Genomic DNA, 20,804 nt, shown 5'->3' on the forward strand with positions numbered 1-20,804 from the left:
CTCGGGATTGCAAGATAACCAAACAAAACTTTTAGTGGATTTCTACTTATTTTATTAAATATCATCTCCACCAAACAGGACAAGCTTGCATCTGTTATAGTTTTGGAGAAAAATGTGTTCATTTCATGTATGCGCGAAATGCCTTAAAAATGGCTTTAAAATGGATTTGGAGCATGGAGACGATTATCTCGGGATTGCAAGATAACCAAACAAAACTTTTAGTGGATTTCTACTTATTTTATTAAATATCATCTCCACCAAACAGGACAAGCTTGCATCTGTTATAGTTTTGGAGAAAAATGTGTTCATTTCATGTATGCGCGAAATGCCTTAAAAATGGCTTTAAAATGGATTTGGAGCATGGAGACGATTATCTCGGGATTGCAAGATAACCAAACAAAACTTTTAGTGGATTTCTACTTATTTTATTAAATATCATCTCCACCAAACAGGACAAGCTTGCATCTGTTATAGTTTTGGAGAAAAATGTGTTCATTTCATGTATGCGCGAAATGCCTTAAAAATGGCTTTAAAATGGATTTGGAGCATGGAGACGATTATCTCGGGATTGCAAGATAACCAAACAAAACTTTTAGTGGATTTCTACTTATTTTATTAAATATCATCTCCACCAAACAGGACAAGCTTGCATCTGTTATAGTTTTGGAGAAAAATGTGTTCATTTCATGTATGCGCGAAATGCCTTAAAAATGGCTTTAAAATGGATTTGGAGCATGGAGACGATTATCTCGGGATTGCAAGATAACCAAACAAAACTTTTAGTGGATTTCTACTTATTTTATTAAATATCATCTCCACCAAACAGGACAAGCTTGCATCTGTTATAGTTTTGGAGAAAAATGTGTTCATTTCATGTATGCGCGAAATGCCTTAAAAATGGCTTTAAAATGGATTTGGAGCATGGAGACGATTATCTCGGGATTGCAAGATAACCAAACAAAACTTTTAGTGGATTTCTACTTATTTTATTAAATATCATCTCCACCAAACAGGACAAGCTTGCATCTGTTATAGTTTTGGAGAAAAATGTGTTCATTTCATGTATGCGCGAAATGCCTTAAAAATGGCTTTAAAATGGATTTGGAGCATGGAGACGATTATCTCGGGATTGCAAGATAACCAAACAAAACTTTTAGTGGATTTCTACTTATTTTATTAAATATCATCTCCACCAAACAGGACAAGCTTGCATCTGTTATAGTTTTGGAGAAAAATGTGTTCATTTCATGTATGCGCGAAATGCCTTAAAAATGGCTTTAAAATGGATTTGGAGCATGGAGACGATTATCTCGGGATTGCAAGATAACCAAACAAAACTTTTAGTGGATTTCTACTTATTTTATTAAATATCATCTCCACCAAACAGGACAAGCTTGCATCTGTTATAGTTTTGGAGAAAAATGTGTTCATTTCATGTATGCGCGAAATGCCTTAAAAATGGCTTTAAAATGGATTTGGAGCATGGAGACGATTATCTCGGGATTGCAAGATAACCAAACAAAACTTTTAGTGGATTTCTACTTATTTTATTAAATATCATCTCCACCAAACAGGACAAGCTTGCATCTGTTATAGTTTTGGAGAAAAATGTGTTCATTTCATGTATGCGCGAAATGCCTTAAAAATGGCTTTAAAATGGATTTGGAGCATGGAGACGATTATCTCGGGATTGCAAGATAACCAAACAAAACTTTTAGTGGATTTCTACTTATTTTATTAAATATCATCTCCACCAAACAGGACAAGCTTGCATCTGTTATAGTTTTGGAGAAAAATGTGTTCATTTCATGTATGCGCGAAATGCCTTAAAAATGGCTTTAAAATGGATTTGGAGCATGGAGACGATTATCTCGGGATTGCAAGATAACCAAACAAAACTTTTAGTGGATTTCTACTTATTTTATTAAATATCATCTCCACCAAACAGGACAAGCTTGCATCTGTTATAGTTTTGGAGAAAAATGTGTTCATTTCATGTATGCGCGAAATGCCTTAAAAATGGCTTTAAAATGGATTTGGAGCATGGAGACGATTATCTCGGGATTGCAAGATAACCAAACAAAACTTTTAGTGGATTTCTACTTATTTTATTAAATATCATCTCCACCAAACAGGACAAGCTTGCATCTGTTATAGTTTTGGAGAAAAATGTGTTCATTTCATGTATGCGCGAAATGCCTTAAAAATGGCTTTAAAATGGATTTGGAGCATGGAGACGATTATCTCGGGATTGCAAGATAACCAAACAAAACTTTTAGTGGATTTCTACTTATTTTATTAAATATCATCTCCACCAAACAGGACAAGCTTGCATCTGTTATAGTTTTGGAGAAAAATGTGTTCATTTCATGTATGCGCGAAATGCCTTAAAAATGGCTTTAAAATGGATTTGGAGCATGGAGACGATTATCTCGGGATTGCAAGATAACCAAACAAAACTTTTAGTGGATTTCTACTTATTTTATTAAATATCATCTCCACCAAACAGGACAAGCTTGCATCTGTTATAGTTTTGGAGAAAAATGTGTTCATTTCATGTATGCGCGAAATGCCTTAAAAATGGCTTTAAAATGGATTTGGAGCATGGAGACGATTATCTCGGGATTGCAAGATAACCAAACAAAACTTTTAGTGGATTTCTACTTATTTTATTAAATATCATCTCCACCAAACAGGACAAGCTTGCATCTGTTATAGTTTTGGAGAAAAATGTGTTCATTTCATGTATGCGCGAAATGCCTTAAAAATGGCTTTAAAATGGATTTGGAGCATGGAGACGATTATCTCGGGATTGCAAGATAACCAAACAAAACTTTTAGTGGATTTCTACTTATTTTATTAAATATCATCTCCACCAAACAGGACAAGCTTGCATCTGTTATAGTTTTGGAGAAAAATGTGTTCATTTCATGTATGCGCGAAATGCCTTAAAAATGGCTTTAAAATGGATTTGGAGCATGGAGACGATTATCTCGGGATTGCAAGATAACCAAACAAAACTTTTAGTGGATTTCTACTTATTTTATTAAATATCATCTCCACCAAACAGGACAAGCTTGCATCTGTTATAGTTTTGGAGAAAAATGTGTTCATTTCATGTATGCGCGAAATGCCTTAAAAATGGCTTTAAAATGGATTTGGAGCATGGAGACGATTATCTCGGGATTGCAAGATAACCAAACAAAACTTTTAGTGGATTTCTACTTATTTTATTAAATATCATCTCCACCAAACAGGACAAGCTTGCATCTGTTATAGTTTTGGAGAAAAATGTGTTCATTTCATGTATGCGCGAAATGCCTTAAAAATGGCTTTAAAATGGATTTGGAGCATGGAGACGATTATCTCGGGATTGCAAGATAACCAAACAAAACTTTTAGTGGATTTCTACTTATTTTATTAAATATCATCTCCACCAAACAGGACAAGCTTGCATCTGTTATAGTTTTGGAGAAAAATGTGTTCATTTCATGTATGCGCGAAATGCCTTAAAAATGGCTTTAAAATGGATTTGGAGCATGGAGACGATTATCTCGGGATTGCAAGATAACCAAACAAAACTTTTAGTGGATTTCTACTTATTTTATTAAATATCATCTCCACCAAACAGGACAAGCTTGCATCTGTTATAGTTTTGGAGAAAAATGTGTTCATTTCATGTATGCGCGAAATGCCTTAAAAATGGCTTTAAAATGGATTTGGAGCATGGAGACGATTATCTCGGGATTGCAAGATAACCAAACAAAACTTTTAGTGGATTTCTACTTATTTTATTAAATATCATCTCCACCAAACAGGACAAGCTTGCATCTGTTATAGTTTTGGAGAAAAATGTGTTCATTTCATGTATGCGCGAAATGCCTTAAAAATGGCTTTAAAATGGATTTGGAGCATGGAGACGATTATCTCGGGATTGCAAGATAACCAAACAAAACTTTTAGTGGATTTCTACTTATTTTATTAAATATCATCTCCACCAAACAGGACAAGCTTGCATCTGTTATAGTTTTGGAGAAAAATGTGTTCATTTCATGTATGCGCGAAATGCCTTAAAAATGGCTTTAAAATGGATTTGGAGCATGGAGACGATTATCTCGGGATTGCAAGATAACCAAACAAAACTTTTAGTGGATTTCTACTTATTTTATTAAATATCATCTCCACCAAACAGGACAAGCTTGCATCTGTTATAGTTTTGGAGAAAAATGTGTTCATTTCATGTATGCGCGAAATGCCTTAAAAATGGCTTTAAAATGGATTTGGAGCATGGAGACGATTATCTCGGGATTGCAAGATAACCAAACAAAACTTTTAGTGGATTTCTACTTATTTTATTAAATATCATCTCCACCAAACAGGACAAGCTTGCATCTGTTATAGTTTTGGAGAAAAATGTGTTCATTTCATGTATGCGCGAAATGCCTTAAAAATGGCTTTAAAATGGATTTGGAGCATGGAGACGATTATCTCGGGATTGCAAGATAACCAAACAAAACTTTTAGTGGATTTCTACTTATTTTATTAAATATCATCTCCACCAAACAGGACAAGCTTGCATCTGTTATAGTTTTGGAGAAAAATGTGTTCATTTCATGTATGCGCGAAATGCCTTAAAAATGGCTTTAAAATGGATTTGGAGCATGGAGACGATTATCTCGGGATTGCAAGATAACCAAACAAAACTTTTAGTGGATTTCTACTTATTTTATTAAATATCATCTCCACCAAACAGGACAAGCTTGCATCTGTTATAGTTTTGGAGAAAAATGTGTTCATTTCATGTATGCGCGAAATGCCTTAAAAATGGCTTTAAAATGGATTTGGAGCATGGAGACGATTATCTCGGGATTGCAAGATAACCAAACAAAACTTTTAGTGGATTTCTACTTATTTTATTAAATATCATCTCCACCAAACAGGACAAGCTTGCATCTGTTATAGTTTTGGAGAAAAATGTGTTCATTTCATGTATGCGCGAAATGCCTTAAAAATGGCTTTAAAATGGATTTGGAGCATGGAGACGATTATCTCGGGATTGCAAGATAACCAAACAAAACTTTTAGTGGATTTCTACTTATTTTATTAAATATCATCTCCACCAAACAGGACAAGCTTGCATCTGTTATAGTTTTGGAGAAAAATGTGTTCATTTCATGTATGCGCGAAATGCCTTAAAAATGGCTTTAAAATGGATTTGGAGCATGGAGACGATTATCTCGGGATTGCAAGATAACCAAACAAAACTTTTAGTGGATTTCTACTTATTTTATTAAATATCATCTCCACCAAACAGGACAAGCTTGCATCTGTTATAGTTTTGGAGAAAAATGTGTTCATTTCATGTATGCGCGAAATGCCTTAAAAATGGCTTTAAAATGGATTTGGAGCATGGAGACGATTATCTCGGGATTGCAAGATAACCAAACAAAACTTTTAGTGGATTTCTACTTATTTTATTAAATATCATCTCCACCAAACAGGACAAGCTTGCATCTGTTATAGTTTTGGAGAAAAATGTGTTCATTTCATGTATGCGCGAAATGCCTTAAAAATGGCTTTAAAATGGATTTGGAGCATGGAGACGATTATCTCGGGATTGCAAGATAACCAAACAAAACTTTTAGTGGATTTCTACTTATTTTATTAAATATCATCTCCACCAAACAGGACAAGCTTGCATCTGTTATAGTTTTGGAGAAAAATGTGTTCATTTCATGTATGCGCGAAATGCCTTAAAAATGGCTTTAAAATGGATTTGGAGCATGGAGACGATTATCTCGGGATTGCAAGATAACCAAACAAAACTTTTAGTGGATTTCTACTTATTTTATTAAATATCATCTCCACCAAACAGGACAAGCTTGCATCTGTTATAGTTTTGGAGAAAAATGTGTTCATTTCATGTATGCGCGAAATGCCTTAAAAATGGCTTTAAAATGGATTTGGAGCATGGAGACGATTATCTCGGGATTGCAAGATAACCAAACAAAACTTTTAGTGGATTTCTACTTATTTTATTAAATATCATCTCCACCAAACAGGACAAGCTTGCATCTGTTATAGTTTTGGAGAAAAATGTGTTCATTTCATGTATGCGCGAAATGCCTTAAAAATGGCTTTAAAATGGATTTGGAGCATGGAGACGATTATCTCGGGATTGCAAGATAACCAAACAAAACTTTTAGTGGATTTCTACTTATTTTATTAAATATCATCTCCACCAAACAGGACAAGCTTGCATCTGTTATAGTTTTGGAGAAAAATGTGTTCATTTCATGTATGCGCGAAATGCCTTAAAAATGGCTTTAAAATGGATTTGGAGCATGGAGACGATTATCTCGGGATTGCAAGATAACCAAACAAAACTTTTAGTGGATTTCTACTTATTTTATTAAATATCATCTCCACCAAACAGGACAAGCTTGCATCTGTTATAGTTTTGGAGAAAAATGTGTTCATTTCATGTATGCGCGAAATGCCTTAAAAATGGCTTTAAAATGGATTTGGAGCATGGAGACGATTATCTCGGGATTGCAAGATAACCAAACAAAACTTTTAGTGGATTTCTACTTATTTTATTAAATATCATCTCCACCAAACAGGACAAGCTTGCATCTGTTATAGTTTTGGAGAAAAATGTGTTCATTTCATGTATGCGCGAAATGCCTTAAAAATGGCTTTAAAATGGATTTGGAGCATGGAGACGATTATCTCGGGATTGCAAGATAACCAAACAAAACTTTTAGTGGATTTCTACTTATTTTATTAAATATCATCTCCACCAAACAGGACAAGCTTGCATCTGTTATAGTTTTGGAGAAAAATGTGTTCATTTCATGTATGCGCGAAATGCCTTAAAAATGGCTTTAAAATGGATTTGGAGCATGGAGACGATTATCTCGGGATTGCAAGATAACCAAACAAAACTTTTAGTGGATTTCTACTTATTTTATTAAATATCATCTCCACCAAACAGGACAAGCTTGCATCTGTTATAGTTTTGGAGAAAAATGTGTTCATTTCATGTATGCGCGAAATGCCTTAAAAATGGCTTTAAAATGGATTTGGAGCATGGAGACGATTATCTCGGGATTGCAAGATAACCAAACAAAACTTTTAGTGGATTTCTACTTATTTTATTAAATATCATCTCCACCAAACAGGACAAGCTTGCATCTGTTATAGTTTTGGAGAAAAATGTGTTCATTTCATGTATGCGCGAAATGCCTTAAAAATGGCTTTAAAATGGATTTGGAGCATGGAGACGATTATCTCGGGATTGCAAGATAACCAAACAAAACTTTTAGTGGATTTCTACTTATTTTATTAAATATCATCTCCACCAAACAGGACAAGCTTGCATCTGTTATAGTTTTGGAGAAAAATGTGTTCATTTCATGTATGCGCGAAATGCCTTAAAAATGGCTTTAAAATGGATTTGGAGCATGGAGACGATTATCTCGGGATTGCAAGATAACCAAACAAAACTTTTAGTGGATTTCTACTTATTTTATTAAATATCATCTCCACCAAACAGGACAAGCTTGCATCTGTTATAGTTTTGGAGAAAAATGTGTTCATTTCATGTATGCGCGAAATGCCTTAAAAATGGCTTTAAAATGGATTTGGAGCATGGAGACGATTATCTCGGGATTGCAAGATAACCAAACAAAACTTTTAGTGGATTTCTACTTATTTTATTAAATATCATCTCCACCAAACAGGACAAGCTTGCATCTGTTATAGTTTTGGAGAAAAATGTGTTCATTTCATGTATGCGCGAAATGCCTTAAAAATGGCTTTAAAATGGATTTGGAGCATGGAGACGATTATCTCGGGATTGCAAGATAACCAAACAAAACTTTTAGTGGATTTCTACTTATTTTATTAAATATCATCTCCACCAAACAGGACAAGCTTGCATCTGTTATAGTTTTGGAGAAAAATGTGTTCATTTCATGTATGCGCGAAATGCTCTTAAAAATGGCTTTAAAATGGATTTGGAGCATGGAGACGATTATCTCGGGATTGCAAGATAACCAAACAAAACTTTTAGTGGATTTCTACTTATTTTATTAAATATCATCTCCACCAAACAGGACAAGCTTGCATCTGTTATAGTTTTGGAGAAAAATGTGTTCATTTCATGTATGCGCGAAATGCCTTAAAAATGGCTTTAAAATGGATTTGGAGCATGGAGACGATTATCTCGGGATTGCAAGATAACCAAACAAAACTTTTAGTGGATTTCTACTTATTTTATTAAATATCATCTCCACCAAACAGGACAAGCTTGCATCTGTTATAGTTTTGGAGAAAAATGTGTTCATTTCATGTATGCGCGAAATGCCTTAAAAATGGCTTTAAAATGGATTTGGAGCATGGAGACGATTATCTCGGGATTGCAAGATAACCAAACAAAACTTTTAGTGGATTTCTACTTATTTTATTAAATATCATCTCCACCAAACAGGACAAGCTTGCATCTGTTATAGTTTTGGAGAAAAATGTGTTCATTTCATGTATGCGCGAAATGCCTTAAAAATGGCTTTAAAATGGATTTGGAGCATGGAGACGATTATCTCGGGATTGCAAGATAACCAAACAAAACTTTTAGTGGATTTCTACTTATTTTATTAAATATCATCTCCACCAAACAGGACAAGCTTGCATCTGTTATAGTTTTGGAGAAAAATGTGTTCATTTCATGTATGCGCGAAATGCCTTAAAAATGGCTTTAAAATGGATTTGGAGCATGGAGACGATTATCTCGGGATTGCAAGATAACCAAACAAAACTTTTAGTGGATTTCTACTTATTTTATTAAATATCATCTCCACCAAACAGGACAAGCTTGCATCTGTTATAGTTTTGGAGAAAAATGTGTTCATTTCATGTATGCGCGAAATGCCTTAAAAATGGCTTTAAAATGGATTTGGAGCATGGAGACGATTATCTCGGGATTGCAAGATAACCAAACAAAACTTTTAGTGGATTTCTACTTATTTTATTAAATATCATCTCCACCAAACAGGACAAGCTTGCATCTGTTATAGTTTTGGAGAAAAATGTGTTCATTTCATGTATGCGCGAAATGCCTTAAAAATGGCTTTAAAATGGATTTGGAGCATGGAGACGATTATCTCGGGATTGCAAGATAACCAAACAAAACTTTTAGTGGATTTCTACTTATTTTATTAAATATCATCTCCACCAAACAGGACAAGCTTGCATCTGTTATAGTTTTGGAGAAAAATGTGTTCATTTCATGTATGCGCGAAATGCCTTAAAAATGGCTTTAAAATGGATTTGGAGCATGGAGACGATTATCTCGGGATTGCAAGATAACCAAACAAAACTTTTAGTGGATTTCTACTTATTTTATTAAATATCATCTCCACCAAACAGGACAAGCTTGCATCTGTTATAGTTTTGGAGAAAAATGTGTTCATTTCATGTATGCGCGAAATGCCTTAAAAATGGCTTTAAAATGGATTTGGAGCATGGAGACGATTATCTCGGGATTGCAAGATAACCAAACAAAACTTTTAGTGGATTTCTACTTATTTTATTAAATATCATCTCCACCAAACAGGACAAGCTTGCATCTGTTATAGTTTTGGAGAAAAATGTGTTCATTTCATGTATGCGCGAAATGCCTTAAAAATGGCTTTAAAATGGATTTGGAGCATGGAGACGATTATCTCGGGATTGCAAGATAACCAAACAAAACTTTTAGTGGATTTCTACTTATTTTATTAAATATCATCTCCACCAAACAGGACAAGCTTGCATCTGTTATAGTTTTGGAGAAAAATGTGTTCATTTCATGTATGCGCGAAATGCCTTAAAAATGGCTTTAAAATGGATTTGGAGCATGGAGACGATTATCTCGGGATTGCAAGATAACCAAACAAAACTTTTAGTGGATTTCTACTTATTTTATTAAATATCATCTCCACCAAACAGGACAAGCTTGCATCTGTTATAGTTTTGGAGAAAAATGTGTTCATTTCATGTATGCGCGAAATGCCTTAAAAATGGCTTTAAAATGGATTTGGAGCATGGAGACGATTATCTCGGGATTGCAAGATAACCAAACAAAACTTTTAGTGGATTTCTACTTATTTTATTAAATATCATCTCCACCAAACAGGACAAGCTTGCATCTGTTATAGTTTTGGAGAAAAATGTGTTCATTTCATGTATGCGCGAAATGCCTTAAAAATGGCTTTAAAATGGATTTGGAGCATGGAGACGATTATCTCGGGATTGCAAGATAACCAAACAAAACTTTTAGTGGATTTCTACTTATTTTATTAAATATCATCTCCACCAAACAGGACAAGCTTGCATCTGTTATAGTTTTGGAGAAAAATGTGTTCATTTCATGTATGCGCGAAATGCCTTAAAAATGGCTTTAAAATGGATTTGGAGCATGGAGACGATTATCTCGGGATTGCAAGATAACCAAACAAAACTTTTAGTGGATTTCTACTTATTTTATTAAATATCATCTCCACCAAACAGGACAAGCTTGCATCTGTTATAGTTTTGGAGAAAAATGTGTTCATTTCATGTATGCGCGAAATGCCTTAAAAATGGCTTTAAAATGGATTTGGAGCATGGAGACGATTATCTCGGGATTGCAAGATAACCAAACAAAACTTTTAGTGGATTTCTACTTATTTTATTAAATATCATCTCCACCAAACAGGACAAGCTTGCATCTGTTATAGTTTTGGAGAAAAATGTGTTCATTTCATGTATGCGCGAAATGCCTTAAAAATGGCTTTAAAATGGATTTGGAGCATGGAGACGATTATCTCGGGATTGCAAGATAACCAAACAAAACTTTTAGTGGATTTCTACTTATTTTATTAAATATCATCTCCACCAAACAGGACAAGCTTGCATCTGTTATAGTTTTGGAGAAAAATGTGTTCATTTCATGTATGCGCGAAATGCCTTAAAAATGGCTTTAAAATGGATTTGGAGCATGGAGACGATTATCTCGGGATTGCAAGATAACCAAACAAAACTTTTAGTGGATTTCTACTTATTTTATTAAATATCATCTCCACCAAACAGGACAAGCTTGCATCTGTTATAGTTTTGGAGAAAAATGTGTTCATTTCATGTATGCGCGAAATGCCTTAAAAATGGCTTTAAAATGGATTTGGAGCATGGAGACGATTATCTCGGGATTGCAAGATAACCAAACAAAACTTTTAGTGGATTTCTACTTATTTTATTAAATATCATCTCCACCAAACAGGACAAGCTTGCATCTGTTATAGTTTTGGAGAAAAATGTGTTCATTTCATGTATGCGCGAAATGCCTTAAAAATGGCTTTAAAATGGATTTGGAGCATGGAGACGATTATCTCGGGATTGCAAGATAACCAAACAAAACTTTTAGTGGATTTCTACTTATTTTATTAAATATCATCTCCACCAAACAGGACAAGCTTGCATCTGTTATAGTTTTGGAGAAAAATGTGTTCATTTCATGTATGCGCGAAATGCCTTAAAAATGGCTTTAAAATGGATTTGGAGCATGGAGACGATTATCTCGGGATTGCAAGATAACCAAACAAAACTTTTAGTGGATTTCTACTTATTTTATTAAATATCATCTCCACCAAACAGGACAAGCTTGCATCTGTTATAGTTTTGGAGAAAAATGTGTTCATTTCATGTATGCGCGAAATGCCTTAAAAATGGCTTTAAAATGGATTTGGAGCATGGAGACGATTATCTCGGGATTGCAAGATAACCAAACAAAACTTTTAGTGGATTTCTACTTATTTTATTAAATATCATCTCCACCAAACAGGACAAGCTTGCATCTGTTATAGTTTTGGAGAAAAATGTGTTCATTTCATGTATGCGCGAAATGCCTTAAAAATGGCTTTAAAATGGATTTGGAGCATGGAGACGATTATCTCGGGATTGCAAGATAACCAAACAAAACTTTTAGTGGATTTCTACTTATTTTATTAAATATCATCTCCACCAAACAGGACAAGCTTGCATCTGTTATAGTTTTGGAGAAAAATGTGTTCATTTCATGTATGCGCGAAATGCCTTAAAAATGGCTTTAAAATGGATTTGGAGCATGGAGACGATTATCTCGGGATTGCAAGATAACCAAACAAAACTTTTAGTGGATTTCTACTTATTTTATTAAATATCATCTCCACCAAACAGGACAAGCTTGCATCTGTTATAGTTTTGGAGAAAAATGTGTTCATTTCATGTATGCGCGAAATGCCTTAAAAATGGCTTTAAAATGGATTTGGAGCATGGAGACGATTATCTCGGGATTGCAAGATAACCAAACAAAACTTTTAGTGGATTTCTACTTATTTTATTAAATATCATCTCCACCAAACAGGACAAGCTTGCATCTGTTATAGTTTTGGAGAAAAATGTGTTCATTTCATGTATGCGCGAAATGCCTTAAAAATGGCTTTAAAATGGATTTGGAGCATGGAGACGATTATCTCGGGATTGCAAGATAACCAAACAAAACTTTTAGTGGATTTCTACTTATTTTATTAAATATCATCTCCACCAAACAGGACAAGCTTGCATCTGTTATAGTTTTGGAGAAAAATGTGTTCATTTCATGTATGCGCGAAATGCCTTAAAAATGGCTTTAAAATGGATTTGGAGCATGGAGACGATTATCTCGGGATTGCAAGATAACCAAACAAAACTTTTAGTGGATTTCTACTTATTTTATTAAATATCATCTCCACCAAACAGGACAAGCTTGCATCTGTTATAGTTTTGGAGAAAAATGTGTTCATTTCATGTATGCGCGAAATGCCTTAAAAATGGCTTTAAAATGGATTTGGAGCATGGAGACGATTATCTCGGGATTGCAAGATAACCAAACAAAACTTTTAGTGGATTTCTACTTATTTTATTAAATATCATCTCCACCAAACAGGACAAGCTTGCATCTGTTATAGTTTTGGAGAAAAATGTGTTCATTTCATGTATGCGCGAAATGCCTTAAAAATGGCTTTAAAATGGATTTGGAGCATGGAGACGATTATCTCGGGATTGCAAGATAACCAAACAAAACTTTTAGTGGATTTCTACTTATTTTATTAAATATCATCTCCACCAAACAGGACAAGCTTGCATCTGTTATAGTTTTGGAGAAAAATGTGTTCATTTCATGTATGCGCGAAATGCCTTAAAAATGGCTTTAAAATGGATTTGGAGCATGGAGACGATTATCTCGGGATTGCAAGATAACCAAACAAAACTTTTAGTGGATTTCTACTTATTTTATTAAATATCATCTCCACCAAACAGGACAAGCTTGCATCTGTTATAGTTTTGGAGAAAAATGTGTTCATTTCATGTATGCGCGAAATGCCTTAAAAATGGCTTTAAAATGGATTTGGAGCATGGAGACGATTATCTCGGGATTGCAAGATAACCAAACAAAACTTTTAGTGGATTTCTACTTATTTTATTAAATATCATCTCCACCAAACAGGACAAGCTTGCATCTGTTATAGTTTTGGAGAAAAATGTGTTCATTTCATGTATGCGCGAAATGCCTTAAAAATGGCTTTAAAATGGATTTGGAGCATGGAGACGATTATCTCGGGATTGCAAGATAACCAAACAAAACTTTTAGTGGATTTCTACTTATTTTATTAAATATCATCTCCACCAAACAGGACAAGCTTGCATCTGTTATAGTTTTGGAGAAAAATGTGTTCATTTCATGTATGCGCGAAATGCCTTAAAAATGGCTTTAAAATGGATTTGGAGCATGGAGACGATTATCTCGGGATTGCAAGATAACCAAACAAAACTTTTAGTGGATTTCTACTTATTTTATTAAATATCATCTCCACCAAACAGGACAAGCTTGCATCTGTTATAGTTTTGGAGAAAAATGTGTTCATTTCATGTATGCGCGAAATGCCTTAAAAATGGCTTTAAAATGGATTTGGAGCATGGAGACGATTATCTCGGGATTGCAAGATAACCAAACAAAACTTTTAGTGGATTTCTACTTATTTTATTAAATATCATCTCCACCAAACAGGACAAGCTTGCATCTGTTATAGTTTTGGAGAAAAATGTGTTCATTTCATGTATGCGCGAAATGCCTTAAAAATGGCTTTAAAATGGATTTGGAGCATGGAGACGATTATCTCGGGATTGCAAGATAACCAAACAAAACTTTTAGTGGATTTCTACTTATTTTATTAAATATCATCTCCACCAAACAGGACAAGCTTGCATCTGTTATAGTTTTGGAGAAAAATGTGTTCATTTCATGTATGCGCGAAATGCCTTAAAAATGGCTTTAAAATGGATTTGGAGCATGGAGACGATTATCTCGGGATTGCAAGATAACCAAACAAAACTTTTAGTGGATTTCTACTTATTTTATTAAATATCATCTCCACCAAACAGGACAAGCTTGCATCTGTTATAGTTTTGGAGAAAAATGTGTTCATTTCATGTATGCGCGAAATGCCTTAAAAATGGCTTTAAAATGGATTTGGAGCATGGAGACGATTATCTCGGGATTGCAAGATAACCAAACAAAACTTTTAGTGGATTTCTACTTATTTTATTAAATATCATCTCCACCAAACAGGACAAGCTTGCATCTGTTATAGTTTTGGAGAAAAATGTGTTCATTTCATGTATGCGCGAAATGCCTTAAAAATGGCTTTAAAATGGATTTGGAGCATGGAGACGATTATCTCGGGATTGCAAGATAACCAAACAAAACTTTTAGTGGATTTCTACTTATTTTATTAAATATCATCTCCACCAAACAGGACAAGCTTGCATCTGTTATAGTTTTGGAGAAAAATGTGTTCATTTCATGTATGCGCGAAATGCCTTAAAAATGGCTTTAAAATGGATTTGGAGCATGGAGACGATTATCTCGGGATTGCAAGATAACCAAACAAAACTTTTAGTGGATTTCTACTTATTTTATTAAATATCATCTCCACCAAACAGGACAAGCTTGCATCTGTTATAGTTTTGGAGAAAAATGTGTTCATTTCATGTATGCGCGAAATGCCTTAAAAATGGCTTTAAAATGGATTTGGAGCATGGAGACGATTATCTCGGGATTGCAAGATAACCAAACAAAACTTTTAGTGGATTTCTACTTATTTTATTAAATATCATCTCCACCAAACAGGACAAGCTTGCATCTGTTATAGTTTTGGAGAAAAATGTGTTCATTTCATGTATGCGCGAAATGCCTTAAAAATGGCTTTAAAATGGATTTGGAGCATGGAGACGATTATCTCGGGATTGCAAGATAACCAAACAAAACTTTTAGTGGATTTCTACTTATTTTATTAAATATCATCTCCACCAAACAGGACAAGCTTGCATCTGTTATAGTTTTGGAGAAAAATGTGTTCATTTCATGTATGCGCGAAATGCCTTAAAAATGGCTTTAAAATGGATTTGGAGCATGGAGACGATTATCTCGGGATTGCAAGATAACCAAACAAAACTTTTAGTGGATTTCTACTTATTTTATTAAATATCATCTCCACCAAACAGGACAAGCTTGCATCTGTTATAGTTTTGGAGAAAAATGTGTTCATTTCATGTATGCGCGAAATGCCTTAAAAATGGCTTTAAAATGGATTTGGAGCATGGAGACGATTATCTCGGGATTGCAAGATAACCAAACAAAACTTTTAGTGGATTTCTACTTATTTTATTAAATATCATCTCCACCAAACAGGACAAGCTTGCATCTGTTATAGTTTTGGAGAAAAATGTGTTCATTTCATGTATGCGCGAAATGCCTTAAAAATGGCTTTAAAATGGATTTGGAGCATGGAGACGATTATCTCGGGATTGCAAGATAACCAAACAAAACTTTTAGTGGATTTCTACTTATTTTATTAAATATCATCTCCACCAAACAGGACAAGCTTGCATCTGTTATAGTTTTGGAGAAAAATGTGTTCATTTCATGTATGCGCGAAATGCCTTAAAAATGGCTTTAAAATGGATTTGGAGCATGGAGACGATTATCTCGGGATTGCAAGATAACCAAACAAAACTTTTAGTGGATTTCTACTTATTTTATTAAATATCATCTCCACCAAACAGGACAAGCTTGCATCTGTTATAGTTTTGGAGAAAAATGTGTTCATTTCATGTATGCGCGAAATGCCTTAAAAATGGCTTTAAAATGGATTTGGAGCATGGAGACGATTATCTCGGGATTGCAAGATAACCAAACAAAACTTTTAGTGGATTTCTACTTATTTTATTAAATATCATCTCCACCAAACAGGACAAGCTTGCATCTGTTATAGTTTTGGAGAAAAATGTGTTCATTTCATGTATGCGCGAAATGCCTTAAAAATGGCTTTAAAATGGATTTGGAGCATGGAGACGATTATCTCGGGATTGCAAGATAACCAAACAAAACTTTTAGTGGATTTCTACTTATTTTATTAAATATCATCTCCACCAAACAGGACAAGCTTGCATCTGTTATAGTTTTGGAGAAAAATGTGTTCATTTCATGTATGCGCGAAATGCCTTAAAAATGGCTTTAAAATGGATTTGGAGCATGGAGACGATTATCTCGGGATTGCAAGATAACCAAACAAAACTTTTAGTGGATTTCTACTTATTTTATTAAATATCATCTCCACCAAACAGGACAAGCTTGCATCTGTTATAGTTTTGGAGAAAAATGTGTTCATTTCATGTATGCGCGAAATGCCTTAAAAATGGCTTTAAAATGGATTTGGAGCATGGAGACGATTATCTCGGGATTGCAAGATAACCAAACAAAACTTTTAGTGGATTTCTACTTATTTTATTAAATATCATCTCCACCAAACAGGACAAGCTTGCATCTGTTATAGTTTTGGAGAAAAATGTGTTCATTTCATGTATGCGCGAAATGCCTTAAAAATGGCTTTAAAATGGATTTGGAGCATGGAGACGATTATCTCGGGATTGCAAGATAACCAAACAAAACTTTTAGTGGATTTCTACTTATTTTATTAAATATCATCTCCACCAAACAGGACAAGCTTGCATCTGTTATAGTTTTGGAGAAAAATGTGTTCATTTCATGTATGCGCGAAATGCCTTAAAAATGGCTTTAAAATGGATTTGGAGCATGGAGACGATTATCTCGGGATTGCAAGATAACCAAACAAAACTTTTAGTGGATTTCTACTTATTTTATTAAATATCATCTCCACCAAACAGGACAAGCTTGCATCTGTTATAGTTTTGGAGAAAAATGTGTTCATTTCATGTATGCGCGAAATGCCTTAAAAATGGCTTTAAAATGGATTTGGAGCATGGAGACGATTATCTCGGGATTGCAAGATAACCAAACAAAACTTTTAGTGGATTTCTACTTATTTTATTAAATATCATCTCCACCAAACAGGACAAGCTTGCATCTGTTATAGTTTTGGAGAAAAATGTGTTCATTTCATGTATGCGCGAAATGCCTTAAAAATGGCTTTAAAATGGATTTGGAGCATGGAGACGATTATCTCGGGATTGCAAGATAACCAAACAAAACTTTTAGTGGATTTCTACTTATTTTATTAAATATCATCTCCACCAAACAGGACAAGCTTGCATCTGTTATAGTTTTGGAGAAAAATGTGTTCATTTCATGTATGCGCGAAATGCCTTAAAAATGGCTTTAAAATGGATTTGGAGCATGGAGACGATTATCTCGGGATTGCAAGATAACCAAACAAAACTTTTAGTGGATTTCTACTTATTTTATTAAATATCATCTCCACCAAACAGGACAAGCTTGCATCTGTTATAGTTTTGGAGAAAAATGTGTTCATTTCATGTATGCGCGAAATGCCTTAAAAATGGCTTTAAAATGGATTTGGAGCATGGAGACGATTATCTCGGGATTGCAAGATAACCAAACAAAACTTTTAGTGGATTTCTACTTATTTTATTAAATATCATCTCCACCAAACAGGACAAGCTTGCATCTGTTATAGTTTTGGAGAAAAATGTGTTCATTTCATGTATGCGCGAAATGCCTTAAAAATGGCTTTAAAATGGATTTGGAGCATGGAGACGATTATCTCGGGATTGCAAGATAACCAAACAAAACTTTTAGTGGATTTCTACTTATTTTATTAAATATCATCTCCACCAAACAGGACAAGCTTGCATCTGTTATAGTTTTGGAGAAAAATGTGTTCATTTCATGTATGCGCGAAATGCCTTAAAAATGGCTTTAAAATGGATTTGGAGCATGGAGACGATTATCTCGGGATTGCAAGATAACCAAACAAAACTTTTAGTGGATTTCTACTTATTTTATTAAATATCATCTCCACCAAACAGGACAAGCTTGCATCTGTTATAGTTTTGGAGAAAAATGTGTTCATTTCATGTATGCGCGAAATGCCTTAAAAATGGCTTTAAAATGGATTTGGAGCATGGAGACGATTATCTCGGGATTGCAAGATAACCAAACAAAACTTTTAGTGGATTTCTACTTATTTTATTAAATATCATCTCCACCAAACAGGACAAGCTTGCATCTGTTATAGTTTTGGAGAAAAATGTGTTCATTTCATGTATGCGCGAAATGCCTTAAAAATGGCTTTAAAATGGATTTGGAGCATGGAGACGATTATCTCGGGATTGCAAGATAACCAAACAAAACTTTTAGTGGATTTCTACTTATTTTATTAAATATCATCTCCACCAAACAGGACAAGCTTGCATCTGTTATAGTTTTGGAGAAAAATGTGTTCATTTCATGTATGCGCGAAATGCCTTAAAAATGGCTTTAAAATGGATTTGGAGCATGGAGACGATTATCTCGGGATTGCAAGATAACCAAACAAAACTTTTAGTGGATTTCTACTTATTTTATTAAATATCATCTCCACCAAACAGGACAAGCTTGCATCTGTTATAGTTTTGGAGAAAAATGTGTTCATTTCATGTATGCGCGAAATGCCTTAAAAATGGCTTTAAAATGGATTTGGAGCATGGAGACGATTATCTCGGGATTGCAAGATAACCAAACAAAACTTTTAGTGGATTTCTACTTATTTTATTAAATATCATCTCCACCAAACAGGACAAGCTTGCATCTGTTATAGTTTTGGAGAAAAATGTGTTCATTTCATGTATGCGCGAAATGCCTTAAAAATGGCTTTAAAATGGATTTGGAGCATGGAGACGATTATCTCGGGATTGCAAGATAACCAAACAAAACTTTTAGTGGATTTCTACTTATTTTATTAAATATCATCTCCACCAAACAGGACAAGCTTGCATCTGTTATAGTTTTGGAGAAAAATGTGTTCATTTCATGTATGCGCGAAATGCCTTAAAAATGGCTTTAAAATGGATTTGGAGCATGGAGACGATTATCTCGGGATTGCAAGATAACCAAACAAAACTTTTAGTGGATTTCTACTTATTTTATTAAATATCATCTCCACCAAACAGGACAAGCTTGCATCTGTTATAGTTTTGGAGAAAAATGTGTTCATTTCATGTATGCGCGAAATGCCTTAAAAATGGCTTTAAAATGGATTTGGAGCATGGAGACGATTATCTCGGGATTGCAAGATAACCAAACAAAACTTTTAGTGGATTTCTACTTATTTTATTAAATATCATCTCCACCAAACAGGACAAGCTTGCATCTGTTATAGTTTTGGAGAAAAATGTGTTCATTTCATGTATGCGCGAAATGCCTTAAAAATGGCTTTAAAATGGATTTGGAGCATGGAGACGATTATCTCGGGATTGCAAGATAACCAAACAAAACTTTTAGTGGATTTCTACTTATTTTATTAAATATCATCTCCACCAAACAGGACAAGCTTGCATCTGTTATAGTTTTGGAGAAAAATGTGTTCATTTCATGTATGCGCGAAATGCCTTAAAAATGGCTTTAAAATGGATTTGGAGCATGGAGACGATTATCTCGGGATTGCAAGATAACCAAACAAAACTTTTAGTGGATTTCTACTTATTTTATTAAATATCATCTCCACCAAACAGGACAAGCTTGCATCTGTTATAGTTTTGGAGAAAAATGTGTTCATTTCATGTATGCGCGAAATGCCTTAAAAATGGCTTTAAAATGGATTTGGAGCATGGAGACGATTATCTCGGGATTGCAAGATAACCAAACAAAACTTTTAGTGGATTTCTACTTATTTTATTAAATATCATCTCCACCAAACAGGACAAGCTTGCATCTGTTATAGTTTTGGAGAAAAATGTGTTCATTTCATGTATGCGCGAAATGCCTTAAAAATGGCTTTAAAATGGATTTGGAGCATGGAGACGATTATCTCGGGATTGCAAGATAACCAAACAAAACTTTTAGTGGATTTCTACTTATTTTATTAAATATCATCTCCACCAAACAGGACAAGCTTGCATCTGTTATAGTTTTGGAGAAAAATGTGTTCATTTCATGTATGCGCGAAATGCCTTAAAAATGGCTTTAAAATGGATTTGGAGCATGGAGACGATTATCTCGGGATTGCAAGATAACCAAACAAAACTTTTAGTGGATTTCTACTTATTTTATTAAATATCATCTCCACCAAACAGGACAAGCTTGCATCTGTTATAGTTTTGGAGAAAAATGTGTTCATTTCATGTATGCGCGAAATGCCTTAAAAATGGCTTTAAAATGGATTTGGAGCATGGAGACGATTATCTCGGGATTGCAAGATAACCAAACAAAACTTTTAGTGGATTTCTAC

Source organism: Anomaloglossus baeobatrachus, unplaced genomic scaffold (genome assembly GCF_048569485.1).
Source record: "Anomaloglossus baeobatrachus isolate aAnoBae1 unplaced genomic scaffold, aAnoBae1.hap1 Scaffold_81, whole genome shotgun sequence".
Taxonomy (NCBI): Eukaryota; Metazoa; Chordata; class Amphibia; order Anura; family Aromobatidae; genus Anomaloglossus; species Anomaloglossus baeobatrachus.